Raw genomic sequence first — 13324 nt, 5'->3', positions numbered from 1 at the left:
TTGATTGTACAATATAAAATGCTTCAAGAAATTCCAGTTGTTTGACAGAAAAGTTAATTTTTTATAGGAAGTTTTCTAGAAATAGGTATTTATTTAATTTTGATGCAGAACACTATACTAGGGACATATATTTTAAAAACGAAAGTAAAAAGACTTTTTCTATGGCACACTCAGAGATAAAAATAATTTTTCTATAAAACAACCCCCGTCCCACTAGAAGTAAATAAGCAGAAAAGAATTTACTGATGAGAGAATGCTTTAAGACTTAGTGGGCATGGGATAAAAGAATATTGTGGCATTAAGCAGGGAAATTGGTACTTTCTCCAAGATCTCTGCCTTGCTCTAGGCCCATTCCAGGTAGCCACAGTGAGCAGCATCCAGCCATGAGAAGGCTAACCCATCTGCCCCCAGAACCAGTGGAGGACAGTGACTCAATATATGAGGAGCTCTTTTCCCATTAGGCAGATGAGATTGGAAATGCTCATCTGATTTGCTACACTTAAGGGCTTAAGCGCCTGACATCTGCCAGCCATTCCACCATGTAGGCAGCACTAAGATTACAACTTCCTATTCAGACCTCATTGGCTCTGAAACCAAGTGTTATTTCTGCTTTGTTTCCCAACTAACTGGTTAAATCCACCTTTCAATTCATATTGCTTCCAACCCTGTTTTCTCAGGCTTTGTCCTGTTTTCCATCTATTCCTTCAAAGTTTTGATGAATTTCAAAAATATATATATATTTGACACTCCTGCAGATTGCCCTCCCTATTGTAAAAACCTACCCCACTATATGACTCCCTTCAGACTAAGAAGGAATTATCCAAGAGGTAGGAAGAGGACCGAATTCAAGTAGGACCATGGAATCCTAGGGAAGATACCTTCAACGAGAGTCAGGGTTCAGTAGTATTCATTACTACAAATGAAGACTAAGAAGAGAACATAGGTTTGACTTATGAGGGCCTCAACATTGTTTTTAATTCTTTTCTTCCTATTTCTGATCAATTTCCATGATTCTTCTCTGTCTTTGGCATTAGTACCGTTTCCACACAACATTGAGAGAATCCCCACTGTCCCACTACCTTCAGACTAAAGAGTTGATATAGAGGTAGGACAAGGACCACAGTAGCGTTGGGATCAGGGAACTCCCAGGAAGGCTTCCTCAAGGGTGAGTGTTTGGCAATGTTTATTGCTCTTTGGGCTTAGGAGTTAATGTGAGGGCTGTGAAAGGTAGGAAGGAGGTGAAACGGAAGAGATATTTTTAGAATAGGGAAATTTAAAATCTGTTTTAAGAGAAAAGAAGAGCCCACAGGAGAAAGATTGGAGATACAAAAGAGGGTAGGAGTAGAGAAGGGATGGGGTATGCTTCTTATGCTGAAGCAAGATTGAAAAAGCACAGTCTGGATGAATTTTCTAAAACATTAGTGGAGAGTTGGAATTAAGACAGATGGCTCCCATTTCAGTAAACTAGGAAGTGCTATCAGATTACATTTATTTAATTGCTCAGATAATTCAAGTGAATTGACATAGAAATTTATATACTGGTTCAAGAGAGCTGACTCATATTTTGACAGCTTTTATCTTTCTATCCTACCAAAATTTCATTGAAATGACAGAAGAAATGTAAAACAATAATAAATCCATAGCAACTTTAGAAAGCAGGGAAGGGTGCCATCAGAAGTACAAATTTCTGGAAGGTATAAAGCAAATAGGATAAGATTGATGGCATATACCAGCAAAGGGGAGCCTGCAGCTCCATAGAGATGGAAAATATCCTTCAGAACAAAAGGAGTCTATAAATAAGCCCAAGATAAAAGACTGCAGGGAACTGAGAAGAATAGGTTATGTCTGGTTGGCTAGGGTGGTAAAACAATTGCACCAGTGTCCTGCCTTCAGGATGATTCTACTGTGTAATTCTTTCTTAATCTTTCTTTCCCAATTTTGTTTTATACCTTCCATAAATTCCTTCCTATTCTTGCATGCTGGTAGTACCCTCTAACTTTGCAGCATTGCTACAGATATATTTTTAGATTTATATTCCTACTGTCACTTCAGTAGAATTTTTAGAGGGACAAGAAATTAATGTTTAGGTTCCGTCAGTGACCTTGAACTACAACAATGAGAGAAGATCCTTTCCACATCGACTTTCTTGGTTTTGGTTTTGTTTTTTTGTTTTACATTGTTCCTTTAAATTTGGTTTATTTTTCAGAGTATGTGTAGAAACTATGTTGCCAGAAGAAGCACTTTTCTCAATAGATTGCCTTATCCACCAGAGTGACATAAAGATTGATGATGGTCTCTTTCACCCTAAAGAGATTCTGCATGTTCAGAATATTTCTCACTGGGCACCTGCTAGCATTGGACCATATAGTCTATCAAGGTTAATAGACATGTTTTCTTGTTTTTGTGGCAATCAACTAAATATGTGAAGGAAGTTGACAAGTTGGCTCTTTTTTAATAACAAAGTTTTCAATTCAACTATAATCTTTATCATGTTAGTGATCCCAAGTATATACAGTGACATCTTTAAGAGGGGAACTTGATATATAGGCAAAAATAATTAAGAAAAGCAATTCTATATATTATTTCATCTATGAAAAGTTAAAACACTATTTAAATTTTTTTGGTAATTAACTGAAAATAAGTATGAATTAATTCCAATTTGTTATAGTCTTAGTTTGGAATATGAAACAAATATATTTGTAATTTTTTGGTTATTGATTTCTAGCTTAACTAAATGATAGTCAAAGAATGTACTCTAGATAATTTTAGTCTCTTGCTATTTGTTGAGGCTTGCTTTATGGCCGAGCACATGATCAGTTTTGGTAAATGATTCATATATGTATGTATTCTTTTATTATTTGGTGCAGGGTTGTATATATGCCAATTAAGGAAGGTTTATTAAAAGTATTCTTTAGGGCTTCCCTGGTGGCGCAGTGGTTGAGAGTCCGCCTGCTGATGCAGGGGACGCGGGTTCGTGCCCCGGTCCGGGAAGATCCCACATGCCGCGGGGTGGCTGGGCCCGTGAGCCATGGCCGCTGTGCCTGCGCGTCCGGAGCCTGTGCTCCGCAACGGGAGAGGCCACAACAGTGAGAGGCCCGTGTACCGCAAAAAAAAAAAGTATTCTTTAGTACATGCACCCCAATGTTCATAGCAGCACTATTTACAATAACCAAGACACAGAAGCAACACAAGTACCTGTCAACAGATGACTGGCTTAAGAAGTTGTAATATATATATATATATATATATATATATATATATATATATATATATATATATATATATATATATATATATATAATGGAATTACTCAGCCATAAAAAAACGAAATATTGCCATTTACAGCAATGTGGATGGACCTAGAGAATATTATGCTTAGTGAAATGTCAGAGAAAGACAAATACCATATGATATCTCGTATACATGGAATCTAAAAAATTAACACAAATGAATCCATATACAAAACAGAAACAGGCTCACAGACGTAGAAAACAAACTTATGGTTACCAAAGGGGAGAGGGAAGAGGGATGGACAAATGAGGAGTATGAGATTAACAAATTAGTATTCGTAAAATAGATAAGCAACAAGGATTTACTGTATAGCACAGGAAATTAAATCCTATATCTTATAATTACTTGTAACATTGAAATACAGTCTGCAAAAACCTGAATCATTAGGCTGTATACCTGAAATTAACACAATATTGTAAATCAACTATACTTTAATTTCTTTTATTTTATTTTATTTTATTTTTGTGGTACGTGGGCCGCTCACTGTTGTGGCCTCTCTCGTTGCGGAGCACAGGCTCCGGACGCGCAGGCTCAGCGGCCATGGCTCACGGGCCCAGCCGCTCCGCGGCATGGGGGATCTTCCCAGACCAGGGCACGAACCCGTGTCCCCTGCATCGGCAGATGGACTCTCAACCACTGCGCCACCAGGGAAGCCCTAATTTTTTTTTAAATATTCTTTAGATCTTCTATAGCTTTGCTGATTTTTTTCTTTCTTTTCTTCACCAGTAATTGAGAGAGGTGGTTGTATGGGCTTATGTTCTCCTTTAAGTTTTGTCAATTTTGCTTTAGATAGTTGAAGATATGTGAAAGCAAGTTTAGAATTGTTTTATCTTTCTGATGGATATCCTTTTACTATACATCCACTTTCAAAGTAAAATAAATGCACTGCGCTGATTTTTTTGGTTAGTGTTTCCATGGTATGTACTTTTTCATCCTTTTACTTCCAAATTTTCTCTATTCTTATATTTAAAGAATATCCGTTATAAGTAGCATCTAGCTGTAATTTTAATCCAGTTTGAAACTATTTGCCACTTAATTAGAGCAGTTACTTTTAATTAGCCATGGATTTGTGTTTATACTTATCGTCTAACTATCGAGTTGGCCAAAAAGTTCGTTTGGGTCTTTCCGTAAGATGTTACAGAAAAACCAGAACAAACTTTTTGGGCAACCCAATATTTTCTCCTTTTCTCACTGGTTTCATGTTTCTTTATTTTCCTTCTTTACATTATTTAAGGTTAATCAGACTTTCTTCATGTTAGATATACATTCTTTTATATGTTTTAGTACATATCCCAAAGAATACACCATACAACTTGTACTTATTACAACCTAATATAGTTTCATACATTTAAAACTTCTTGGAAAATGCTAGGCCCTTAGAATATTTAAGTCCATATATCACCGTTCTTTGTGTTATTGTTATCAAACATTTTAGTCCTATCTATGTTTTATTCCTCAGAACACATCATAGTTTCTATTTTGTATGGTCAGTATTCCTTTATATTTACCCCCAGTTTTTACTCTCCCTGTTGAATTTCTATGTTTCCTTGGAATTATTTTTCTTTTTACAGAAGAACTCATTTTTGTTTTTATTTCAGTGGGCATATGCTGGCAACAATTTCACTTGCTTTTTTGTTTGTTTGCTAATGTCTTTATTTCACTTTCACTTTTGGAGGATATTTTTGGTGGGTATAAAATCTTAGGATGACAGCTTTCTTTCAGCAACTTGAAAATGTCATTCCGTTATCTGTCTTTCATTATTACCATTGAAAAATCAACTATCATTCTTATTTCTGTAATTTGGAAATATTTTTCTTTGTCTTTTTTTCAGCAGTTTTTCTATGATGTGACTTGTTGCAGTTTTCTTTGACTTGATGTCTTTCAATTTGGAAATTCTTTGCCTTTATTTCTTCAATTTTTTTTCCTGTCCTGTTTTTCCTCTAGGATGCCAATTAGGTATACTTTTTTACTCATCTTATATTAAAGCTATAAACTTTTTAGTGTTTCATCTCTTTTATTCACCAAATTTCAACCCAAATACTTTCTGGTATTTCTTTGAGATCACTTATCCTCTCTTCATCTTCCAATATTCTCTTTAGCCCACCTATTGAGTTTTAAGTTTCAGTTATTACATTTTTAGTCCCAGAATTTCTATTTGATTTTTTAGAATTTATAAATTCTTCATGTTATTTATTTTTTGAACCTAATTATAGCTCTCTTTATCCAACCTTACAATTCCAATAAACGGGTCATCAATTGATCTGATTTTTTCTCCTGTCCTATTTTGTGTCATGTCTGTTTTCTTATTTTTTTATTAGTATCAAATATTATGTTTGCTAACCTGTAGAGGCTCTGGATAATGTTATCCTTCTCTATGGATCTGGTTTGCCAATAGAATCTTGGCAGATTACCATATTCTAATTCTAGGACTCAATTGTAGATTTGGTGATGCTCAATCTACCTTTTGTTTGTCTCTGCTTTTCTAGTATGTGGACACCTGGGTTTCTAACTGAGATCCTGGAGTTTTTAATTAAGATTTCTCCCCCTTGGAAGTTTCTGAACTATAGTTTTTGTCCCCCTAGGACTGTAAGACTATAGAAAACCTTGCTCAGCAAGTCCTTCAGTGGCTTTCTGCCTAGCTTCTTCTTCTCTTGTTTGGTGTAATTTAATAATTCAGCAAATGATTGCTTATTCTTCAGTTCATTTACTTGTAGAAATGCATGTTTTATTGTTTGTACTATATCTTATAAAATAATTTTGTGCATCATAAAGCATATACTTTTAAAATGTACTAACTTTTCTTATCTTAGCATTAAAAAAAAGCATCTTCATATAGTCTGCTTTCCCTGGAACCCAAGAGAAGTTTATTTGTTTGTTTTTCTTCTTTTTCATTTTCTTAACCAGGCCCTCAGAGTTTGTATCATTAAAGTAGTTATTAATGTTTGGAATAGACATAAGATTATAAAATTTAGCATTGGAAGAACCTAAGACATCATCTTCTGTTGGCTAATCTCCCACACAGTGCAGAAATGTTTCCTGCAGCATCCTTGGCATATGCTTATCCGGTCTCAATTTGGATATCTTCAGCAAAGGAGCTCATCATTTCCTGAAACAAACCATTCTGTTGGACAACTCTATTTTAAAAATCCTTATGTTGAGCTAAAATATGCCTCTTTGTAACTTATACTCATTTACTCATTGTTTTAAGTTTTCCTTCTGGAATAAGTCAAAACAAGAGAACACTTCAGATAGCTGTATTTAAAGCAGATCTAAATGCCATTCCTGTCTTTTTTGTTTTTTATTTTTTTGCCTTCTTGTCCCAAAGCATTGAAGGTAATTTGCTAAACTTGGATAATAATAATCATAAGAAAGGCCATATTTGGTAATAATTTAAAAGCTATCTTTACATTATACAAATCCCTCTGACATTTTGAAGACAAAAAGCCTTTTGTAATTATCTTGAATTACATTTTTGTATACAAAAAAAGAGTAAGAAGACTGCCATCTATTTTCAGATGACACTACATGACCACATGTGGGAATGTAGAGAAAAACAATATTCAGTTGTAGAGATATGACTGAAATATTGGGGTGTGCATTTTTGTTTCCTTTTCATACATAGACTGTCTTTAAAACCTGTTGCTTGTGAATTAATAATAATGACAATAATCTTATAGCAGCTAATGTTTGTTGAGTACTTACTATATGTAATTCATGTATCTTGGTTCTACTTTAGACTGAGTTCTCTGCTCAATAAAAACTCTCTAATTCCTTATAATGTAATTTATGATCCAAACAGGATGCTTTGAGCATCAAAGAAGGTACTATTAGTAACTACTCTGAGACAATAGGTATAACCTGGAACTGTCCAGGCAGAGAGGGACTTAGAGTCACTCTTCTTGAAGTTGAATTCTAGTTATTCCATTGGCTGATACTGTTTGCCCAGAAATTTGCATATATATGCCACATTGTTTCAAAAAGTTCTAAAAGGCATTTTTAAAACATTATTAAGTCCTGTTCTTCTTATGATTTAAGATCCCACTTAAACCCCACCCTCTCCATCACCTTCATGATTGAACAATGTAGTTTTATAAGCAAAATTTACTACTTTTTTTCATAATTTTTCAAAAATGATAAATATCCATTGTTCTTTTTCCATTCTTCTTCAGCTAAAATGGAGGAAACAGTAGGGCTTAGAAGTCTAGACTGCCTATCCTTGCCTGCCAGCCCTTAAGGTATTCTCAAAATGGGAGAAGAGGTATATTTTGAAGAATCAGAGCTGTTGTGTTAATAATCCCAGATTCCAGACCTAATTAAAAGTCAGAGCATGGAGCGCACCTAGTGCTTCCAAATTATTTTGCAAAAATGCTATATTTGCAAAACTAATCCCATGATCCCTAAAGAATGCCCATCCTTATTCTAAGCAGTGTTCTCAGTCTTGGCACCATCACATGGGGCTGATTCCTGAGTTTCACTCTGACTTAATTGGTCTAGGGAGGGGCCTAGGTTTGAGATTTTTTATATATATCTAAGGTTGAAAGCCACTATTGTAAAGCTACACGGGGGAAAGAAAAGATTTTTTCTAGGCCCAAGATTTGTGATTGCAAGTGCTGGCATAAGTAAAGTGCATGCAGGAAGATCACATAGATTCCAGATTTTCACACCTCAAGATCAATGCATCACTCTGTAACATCTGGTTGATTCTAAAGGAAACTTACAGAATCTTGCTGGTCAGATCAAGGGGGGAGGAGATTCATATTTTTCCCCCAAAATATGTCCTTTTAACCTCAACCTGGCAGAAATCACTTTAGATCTTCTGTTCATAAATTAAAGAACTATGTGAGTTCCTTTTTGCAATATTGCATACTCTAGAAATTGGATGAAAACAATGATTAGGGAAATATAATGTGTATCCAGTTTCTTTTGTTAGTAGAAGAGAAAAACAGCATAGAAATACTTATTTCCCTCTGTTCTTGCCTTTGTACTCTTTAAAATGGGTTTAAGATAGTTACTGTTTATCCTGTCGCTAAGGAGGCAAGTTTCACACATTTATTTTCATTAGGAGCAATATCAGATGATTACCATAAGGAAGCGCCTCCTCTTTTTATGCTATCTTTTCTAATTTATACGTTGCCACAGTCCATCAGCCTACCTGTGCTAGCTCTAGGATGTGTTGAGGAAAATATTTTTTCACTTTAGTATCAAATATTTTTTTCTTAATGACTCAATATCATCATGTTGCTTTATTTTTTTAACCTGTATATGATTTTCTTTCCTGACTAACTTATGTCCAAAAAAGGTAGCTGCTAAATCATGATTTTGACCCATTGATTGGATATTTCTGATTCTACTTACTAGAATGAAATGAATCTCACATGAGCCAGCAGCTTAGTTGTCACACCAAACACTGGTCCATAACACTGCCAGAAGGTCGTACTGCAATGAAACTTCAGTTCCGAGAGTTAACAGTTTCCTCACGCTCCTCCCTCTGTCAAGTATGTTTAGCTGAGCTTGTGCGTATGACTTCAGTTCATAAAAAGTTTACAAGTGCAGCTGGAATGCTTAGCATTTGATTGTTACATAAATAAGTATTTGAGAACATATGTAAACTTGACAGTGTTAGTACCAGATGTTCCAGTAACACAATAATGTACTTTGAATGTCCCTTCTCATTTCGGCTTGTTTATTTTGGCACTCTTTCGTTATCTGCTAAGTTTCAGATAAGCACATATTAACTCCATCCATAGTGTTGATCCTCTTATTGTTACAATCAAGTTAGATGTATTACATTTAGTGTGTAGAAGTACAAATAGCATAGACATTAATACACAAAGTCACTTTTTACACATCCCCATAAAATACAAATATTTCACTTCCTTAATGTTTATGATATATAAAGAATAAAGAAATCTTCTCTGGGCATATGAATGTACTCTCATCTATTTAGGAATTGCCCTTCCAATTATGAGTTTTCCAAGTATTTTCTTTCTCTTTTTGACCACCAGGCACTTCAATTAAGAGATTTCTGTCTCTTGCACAAATTCCCCTGCCTTCCTCAGGTCTTTTCCATCCCCTCACCATAGTTGACTCTATCTTGATATGTAAAAGCTATTGGCATTCAGAAGCACAATTTTTGCTTCTTTTTGGTTTTATTTTGCAGTTATTCCAAACTCACTGAAGAATTGTGAAAATAAGAATGGTACATAGAACACTTATATATCTTCTTGCCAGATTCACCTGTTGTTGACATTTTGCCCCATTTCCTTTATTAGATGAGTGTGCTCACTCGCTCTCTCTCCCTCTCTCTTTGCATATGTGTATGTATGTGTGTATATATATACATATATATATATATACCATGTATATATTATGAATGTGTTTATGTATGTATGTATACATGTGCACACACATTTTTTTTCTGAACCTTTTAAAAGTTAGTTGCATGATCTTTTACTCATATACTTCAGTGTGTATTTTTTCTCAGAATAATATTGTCTTACATACAAGTAAATTTTAAATAGATACATTTTTTTCCCAATCATCCATCTGTATTCCAATTGTGTTTGTTAACCCAATGGTATCCATTGTAAGATACCCAGGTCTGGGGCTTCCCTGGTGGCGCAGTCGTTGAGAGTCCGCCTGCCAATGCAGGAGACACGGGTTCGTGACCCGGTTTGGGAAGATCCCACATGCCGCGGAGCGGCTGCGCCCGTGAGCCATGGCCGCTGAGCCTGCGCGTCCGGACCTTGTGCTCTGCAACGGGAGAGGCCACAACAGTGAGAGGCCCGCGTCCCACAAAAAAAAAAAAAAAAAAGATACGCAGGTCTTACTTTTGGACTCAGATTGCACATGTTGTATGTGTTCCGTATAGTTATAGGGCTCTGGGAACCTTAGTGGCCCAGCAGTTTACTAGGGAAGTAACTTATTTAGAGGAAAAAATCCAAATATGGTCAAGAATGAAAGCAAAAAGTTTAAGCCAGAAATTCAGTTCTAAGCCTCAGAATGAGAGGTTATGCAAGGCCCAAAAAGGACAATCAGTCATGAGATGGGGAAACGTGGTACAATATGTGTTAAGCCAGGAGATTTAAAATGAGTGCCCTGAGATTGATGGAGGTCTGTCTTTATATGAAAACATCTCTACGGTAAAGAAGCAAGCTTGACAACCTAAAAGAGCCAGATTCTGCCTTGCTTGGGCTTTGCCTGATAGAAGATTGTGACTCAGTTAGTCACATGGCTTTTGTGAGATGAGATTCCCTCAGTGATCCTCTGGAACAGAACCAAAATGGCTTCAGAGATGAAGGAGTCCAAGGCCTCCTGTACTGGTTGCCTCTGATCATGAGGGAAGGGGTAGAGCGCCATCCAAGTAAGAGTAAAAATAGTAAGAAGTAACAGGGAAAAGGAGTAAAAGGCAAGTGAGTAAATGATTTCTAATTTTCAGAGTGGACCTAGGAAACATGCTTCAGGTTTGTCCAATGGATGCAGCACAGTTCTGGAGGGAAGAAAGTCAACTAAGTTTACTGCTTGAATTGCTTCCTTTGGTGGAAAATGTGTTTTATTTGTATGTAATATTGTAAAAAAAATTTTTAGAAACACACTGTGTTATAAATTTCAAGCTTGCCTCCAAAGATACAGGAAAACAAGAAAAATGTGCATGAAGTTAAGTAAGAGTAGACCTAATTAGCATTCTTATAGAATGAGCTGTAGATTTACTGGAGACTTACAAAAGGGAAAAATACCAGAGCACCAGACTAGCACATCAATCATTTGAAATTGTCTGACAGTCTTGAAGAGGATATCCTGGCTGCAGAAAGCACATAGCTGTCTTAAGGCTAGGGGCCCAGGTCAGAACTTAATAAGAACAAAAGATGAGCAATTTTGAGAGGAACCAGCTGGCTTAAGGTGATCCAAAGTGCACAGATGTTAAAGGCTTACTGTTCCAACAATACCATTACCTAACACAAGACTTACAGAATAACCATCAAAAAAATTACAGAACTTGATTTACCACATTGACCCTTGAGATCTAACAATATATGTGTTTCTGTTGCACCATACTAATTTTCTATTTCTACTTTCATGTTATTTTACTTTGTGTCTTCTGGTTGATGGCTGTAAGAAAGGACAGAATTTCTTATAAAAGTTGAAAAATAAAAGGTAACTGATCTTTCTTAGAAATATATATAGAATCCTGTTGATGTGAGATATTTAAGTAGGTTTTTAAAATGGCTTAAGCACAATAACCAGGAATCTATAATTTCCTCTATGCTTGCCTCAAAATTCCTCAAACTCTTAACACAGGTGGTTTTGTGGCAAGCAGAGAGATGGTAGATCTCAAATCAATTATGACCCTTCTGATGTGGTAATCAAATGTAAAAGGGAGTAATCTAAAACATAAATTCTAAGTGGTTTGAGTCATGGGAGTAGTCAGGAACTGAAAACAAAAGTGGTTTGGAAAATGTTCATTTTGCTAGTGCAGAGTATGTTGCAGTTAAAGTCATGAAAGATATTTCTACTTTCTTTAAGACTGTGGTCATTGTCTTCTATCAGTGATATTGAACACTTTGTGAGTGCAAGAAATGTTACTGATAATTACATGGAGGCATTACATACCCTAGAAAAGAGTCACTGTGTACCATTTAAAGATATTTAAAATGAATCACCCACCCTATTATAGTAGAATCAACTCTTTGACTCGGAGGTACCCAGCTTTATTTATTTAGTAAGGAGTATTAAGTACTTAAAAATAAAAAACCTTTATGCCTGTCTCTGTGGCATTACTGAGTACATGGGCTGGCCATGTGAAAATTCCTTGTCGCGTGCGCCATGCCATACAGGGAGGCTTCCCCATTTGCACTTAAATAAAGATGTGAAGACAATAATGTTAAAAGTGATCCTCTATGACTGGTTGTCTCTATTTTCAATTCTAGGACATAGTAACTGCATAAATAAGCAGGATTTCAAATTTGATTATTAAACTCTGTAAGTACATCACGTTCTTTTGTTATTTGTATTCAGAGAATGTGAGAGTGAAGCTATCTAATTTAGCTGCATCTTGCCTCCTTTTAAAAAAAAAAAACATCAAAATAGCTTCATGGATGAGCTTTGAAGAATGGCTTAAACATACTGTTTTTTTCTTTCTTTTCAGGTTAGTGTCACTTCAAAAATAAAAATAAAAATAGGCACTCTTACTGGAACTTCAGGAGTAATGCTGGGTATAAACAGGTTTAGAATATACTTAACTGTAGTAATCCTTCCCGACACACATCGAGATGAATTAATAACCAGATTTGGCATTTCAAGTATTTTTTACCCAGGGCAAGGGCTTTAAGGTGTTTTCGTGGTATTAGAGAGTTTAGAGATGAAGAAGGTGCCATTTATTATTTTCTCTTTCTGTCAGCTTAGGACTTCTCTTTGCAATCACGTTTATAATACTGGGCCTAACTGTTCTTAAATGTTTTACCTGTTGAAGAATGTTCCAGTCAATGTATAGCCAAGGTTTTGACTGAATAATAGTCCGTTAAAATCAGATAAGATAATTTATTGGAAAGGAACCTGGACTTGGAATCATAAGTGAGTTCTAGTCAGGAATCTGCAACATAACTTGTATTGATCTTGAGCAAATCACTTCCTGTCTCTCGGTTCCTTATTTTCTCATATGAAATGCAAAAGATTTTGGGTAGACTGCAAGATTCCTCTGGTGTGAAACGGATTCCATCAGTTAAGCATCAAATAAATAAGTCCTTTAATCATGTTTACCACATCAACTGATCAGTTCAGCCAAAATATTTAAACCATTTATAATAAGACTACAAACAATCAGAAAACGACATTGTTACATCTTGAGAATGTCAGGTATCTGCTTTCCTAATATTGGTACTACTTTGCCAAGTAATAGCAAGTTAAAAGATCTTTCTCTCAAATATGATAGTAGTATACCATGTTGCTGCGCTATTTTCTAAAAGAATACAACCACAGCTTACCTACTGCCAGGGTCATAGATGATCAATGAAAAAAGTGATTAACTTTCACAATC

At 35.6% G+C, this 13324-nt stretch overlaps 1 protein-coding gene across 1 annotated transcript in view; it reads left to right on the top strand.

The window, feature by feature from the left end:
- LOC137226919 (uncharacterized) overlaps positions 1-13324 on the top strand; it is a 261239-nt gene that overhangs the window by 37269 nt on the left and 210646 nt on the right. The window lies entirely within an intron of this gene.

The sequence above is a fragment of the Pseudorca crassidens genome, chromosome 1, assembly GCF_039906515.1.
Source record: "Pseudorca crassidens isolate mPseCra1 chromosome 1, mPseCra1.hap1, whole genome shotgun sequence".
Lineage (NCBI taxonomy): Eukaryota > Metazoa > Chordata > Mammalia > Artiodactyla > Delphinidae > Pseudorca > Pseudorca crassidens.
This window is presented reverse-complemented; position numbering and strand designations above follow the sequence as displayed.